This window comes from Alligator sinensis, unplaced genomic scaffold (genome assembly GCF_000455745.1).
Source record: "Alligator sinensis unplaced genomic scaffold, ASM45574v1 scaffold157_1, whole genome shotgun sequence".
Taxonomy (NCBI): domain Eukaryota; kingdom Metazoa; phylum Chordata; order Crocodylia; family Alligatoridae; genus Alligator; species Alligator sinensis.
Genome location: NW_005842316.1, coordinates 106,395 through 111,495, shown reverse-complemented (window position 1 = coordinate 111,495; position 5,101 = coordinate 106,395).

Sequence of the window (5,101 nt, the reverse complement as noted above, 5' to 3'; positions counted from 1 at the left end):
AGAACTCTTTCCCTGCACTAGTCCGGCAAACTGCTCAGCCCCTGAGAATATCAGCTCGTTTCATTTTTCTTGCAAGTCAAAATTGCTTTTTTATTTTTTAAATGCCCCTGCTTGTTTTACAAAAGCTATAACTCCAGCAAGTTTGAAACAGAACCAGCTTTAATATATTCTAGTATATTGCTTATTTGGTTTGCTTTTGGACCAGCATAGTAATTCTACTTTTAATTAGCTCTTCAGAGAGTCCTCCTTCAGAGAACAAAACAGGTTCTACCTAAATTCCCCATTACATATGTCCTTTCTAGCTAGTAACTAAAGAAGTGTTTTAGGGTCACTGCCTCCAAGCTGATCCTCAAGTTCCCTAATCATTCCTTTATAAATCAATGATAATTATGTCCAGCAATGCATCCTCCTTGCTTATTAACAACCAAACTAGAAGCAAAGGTTCTTACTAAAGGACTCTGAAAAGGGCATTGTTGATTCTGCTGATTTATTTCTCAAGAAACAATCTCTGTAACAACTTCCTTCCTCAGCTTGTCTGCCATACACATTTCAGCCCCAAAGTCCAAGAGCCAGCATTTTCAGAAGTATCAACTGAGATGTGTGCACCTTACATTTCCTTTGGCCCACTTTTCAGGATTGATAATCACCGCTGTGGGTTCAGCTCCAGCTCCAGCTCCAGCTCCAGCAGGCATCAGATGGGCAGTAAGCTTAGTTGATCCTCCTGAAAACACTAGCTTCAGGGGGCCAGTTGTGTCCTAGCTCACAGGTAAACTGGTAGGTATTTATGATATACCACCTAAATGTTTTGTTAATGCCTTAATGCCCCCCGCTGCCCCCAAACATCAGCCAGGCACACAAGAATCTACCCCGTCTATCCAGTAGTCATTTCTCTTAGCATAGGTACAATTTCTGAGCAAGCCACATGAGAGGTGTTACTTAACTTCTTAATAAAAAACATTAAGATGTAGCTTCTGCCTCATCCTTTTCTTTCTTCAAGTCACTAGTGCCTATATGACAGGGGGAGGGCAAAATGCAACCCGTGGGCCAGATGTGGACCGCCAGGCCATTCTATCTGGCCCATGGGGCCCCTAAAATTTTAGAAGAGTAATATTTATCTGCCCCTGGCTGCCTGTCCATGCAGCCCTTGCTGGCTTGCCAAACTCAGTAAGTGGCCCTCCGCCCAAAATAATTGCCTGCTTCTGATATATGAGCTAAGAAAACAGAATCCTTTTCAGCACTGGAATACTCCAGTAGCTGAGATCTGCTCTAGAGGCCTCTACCTGATGTCAAATTGTGCTGTTGGTAGTGGGCAAAATTCATCCCCGTAGAGATCCAACACCAGACAACTGCATTTAGCCCCTCTTTGGATGTTCTCAGTGGTGGATTGTCCTCCTGCTGGCCCCCTCTTTATTTTGCAGCTCTCCTCTCATTCTTTCTAACTGGCTCCCTACTGGACAAACTCAGGTGAACTTAATAGCAAATGATGGGTAACATGTTCATAAAGGAAAAGGGAATGGGAAGAGATGCTAGAATGAGAGATCTCTCCAAACTGAAGATGATGAAACACTGATGACTATCAGGCTCCTGTCGGTATGGGAATTGATTCATCAGAACATCTGCAGCATGAGAAGACTGCAGATGGAGCCCATTACACTATAGTGGAGAATGTGTCAGAGATGTAGGGGAAGGACCTGTCAGCTGTAGCAGCCTGGCAATATGCTATTGAATTTCCCTTTTCAGCAACATCCAGGTGGAATTTGCTACTCAACCTGGTTTTTCAACCAGTTTTTCCTACCACAGCTGTCAGTCAGACTGTCAGGTCCACAGCTTCCATTTGGTCCTGCCAAATAGGGTCTTTGTCAATCACAGGAAAGCTGTCATGTTACCACAGAAAGAAACTACAATCAATTATTGACCTAGGTCAGTAACTCCAGGGTAGACACTAGGGCTCCTACACACATGAAGGGAGGCTGCTCCGGCACACTGTAATTACAGCACATCAGAGCAGACTTGATTAACTGAGTCTACTGGAGTGTTGCAATTACCACACATCAGCATCCCTGTGCTGAAAAATGGCAGCAGGGCACATTAAATTAAGGCTCGTTCAATGAGCTTTAGTTCAAAGCACTTTGCTGCCATTTTTCAGCGCAGAGATGCTGATACGGGTGATGCTCTGGGCACTTTTAATTAGCACGGCTCTCGGAGCTGCGCTAATTAAAGCACCCCACCTCCCAGAGCACATCTACAAACACCCTAAGTTCCAGACAGGTGTTCCAAGCATGGGCTCTTTTTCTTGGAGGTAACACGTGCCTGTAGTTCACAGTAGGAGAACCTTCAGGAAGGCTTAGTTGGGGTGTAGGGAGAAGAAGATATGCCTCCTTCTCAGTCCTAACATCTCTAATGTGTACACTGATGGCAAAGCAAGAGCTGATACAATCCCTGCACTTCCTATAAAATAACTCCTTGTGATTTACTTAGAGTTCCAAGAAGGTTTTCTTAAATATGGAAAGTAAGTGTGAAAGCAGACTGAACCAACTCTCAGTTCTAGACAGACACATTGCTACTGTACCAACAACTCAGTCTGTGCACTGAAACAACAATACCATACAATTTAATGGGCTACCACCTGCACTCTTTACAAAGGGCAACACTTACTTATATGAAAATCACTTTTCCAAAAATATCTTAATGCAGTCACAGCAATGTCAGAAGCATTACACCTTAAAAGAAGTCAAATTATTTCTGTGCCCTCTCTTGTAGTACAAGAACCATAACAACTTACATTGACCCTACCATGGGGGTAGTTATGTATTTGTCACTTAGGTATTCATCTTCCTGATAGAGAGAGAATAGGTAAGTGGAGGGAAATCCCAAAAAATGTAGAGGAGAGAGTTGTCTCTGCACAAACTTGCACCAGTTTTGTTAAGCCTGTGCAACTAACTTTACAGCAATTCTCACTGCATTTGGAAGAGACTTATTTCTATTTAGCTTGAACCCATTTAAATTAAACCAGAATAAGCAGAGTCACCCAGCCTTTTGACAGTTAGGTTGGTCAAAAAAAAAAATCATGTTTAGTTAAGTGGGTGCAACTACATGTAGACAAGCCCAGAGATTACCATGGAGAAGAAAGTGAGAGGAAAAAAAGAAAAGAAAAACCAACAGCTGCAGGAGTAGGCACATGTGGAAGGAATCTCTCTCATTCCACCTCCTAAATAATCTTGCTGTCTAGTCTGATTTGACATATTTCTAGGTCCAAGCCAAGTTCCCGTCTCATTCCACCAGTGGTTCTTTTTATCTCCAGCTTTCTGATTCTATCTGTCATTTTAAAATGCTTAGGTTGTTTTTGGTTTTGATGCAAGGCGAGACTGTTAGGTAGTGGTCTGGGATTTAGTTTTCAATGTACGTTAAGAGATGATTCAGTTGATTTCATCCTTCCATTGACTACCAGCAGCTCTAGTTATGCAGCACTCTCAAAGGAAATTCTTTTGGACCCTTGAAATCATTATTCATTTTTTGCTGGTGAGTGTGTATAGCTACGTAAGAAATATACTCTTGGAAGATGCTGTGACCGAACCCAAAACAATCTTTGTGGCATCTGTGGCAGCATACTTAAACATACACAAAGCTTATAAATAGCATAGACTACAGTTCCCAGGACAGGTGGAGACTGGTGAGGTGATACAGAAAAAGAATCTAACCATCGAACGTATCACCATCAGGCACGACCAAATTATTAGAAAACTTGTGAGTGTACTGACTGCTTGTAGGCCAGATTCTCTGTGGCATCCTGCCAGGAAGTTTTCAGGGAACCGAGATGACCCGACTGTCCCAGGCCCAGCTAGGGCACCCTTCAGGCTGCTCCAGTTTACATCTGCAGCCCATGTTTTGAGGGTCCGTACACCAGCCAGAGATACGTGTAATAAATATGTTCCAGCTAGTTCTCCTCCTGCCTTGACATGCTGCCTGTGCCAGCTCCATGGGGAGGGAGGCACAAGGAATGCTAAGTTAGCTCTACACCCTCTTGCAAGAAGTATTTGCAAAGTATTTCTGCTTCTTTTGTGCTGCCTAAGAGGAGAACAAGGAATCTGTAGCATGCAGAGGAATGGATTTTTATCCCAGTACTATGGCTATCTAGGAGTGATGTATCTTCTCTATTCCATAACCCACTAGAGACACTTGGGACCCCTTTGCTCAAATTACTTCAGACTTGGAGTATCCTGCAGCCCAGCAAAGCACAGCAATTCTCAAGGCACAAATATCTGAGAGGACTTAGACAAAAAGAAAAAAGAGCTAAGTTTGAAAAGAGCTCACTGTTTAGCCATGGCAGTGCAATTCTCCCTGCCCCGCAAGTTAAACCAGGAAAGAACAAACCAAGCCTCTGTGACGTCTAGCTGACATAGAAACAAGTTCCTATCCCAGCAGAACGTCAAGCCACCAAAATGCACAACGGGCCTTTCAGAGCACACTTGCATTTGATGTGGCCAACTCCTTTTGAAAAGGACACTTGCTGGGTCACGTCTTCAGCTTCCGGTTCCTTGCTAGATGCCCTAAAGCAGTTGCCCCTCACATGGCGAGACTGTCCACACACATCTCACGTTCACATCCCGCAAGGCCACGGCTCCGAGCGAAGGCAGCTACGAAGAGGGAGGCTGCTGTACACGTTACCAACTAAGGAGATGGTCTGCGACTTCTGCAGCACTCCTGCATGAGAGTTCACAACCCAAAGCTCTGAGTCACCACCGTGCAGGACACCGCTGCGCTGTTGAGCAGACCACTTTTCCTTGCTGCTGCCCTCCCTCTTGCCAGCCTCCACCCCAGAAGCAGCTGCATTTAGCGCTGCCTGCACAGTAAAGCCCTCGGGAGGCCTCCGGCTGAGGACGCCGCAGATCTGCGAGAGGACTTGATGCTTCCTAGAAGCTGGTAAGCTCCTTACCCCCTAGGCCGGGGCTCTTAGCGCAGCTTAGCATTTGCTCTTTCAGGGACCGAGCGCTCGGAGCTGCCTGCAGGAGCCCACCCCCCTGGCTGCGCCTCGGCGTTCCCGTCTGTGCAATGGGCAGAAGGCTGCAGCGCTCCCGGGGGCTGGAAGGCAGGACCTCCCGCG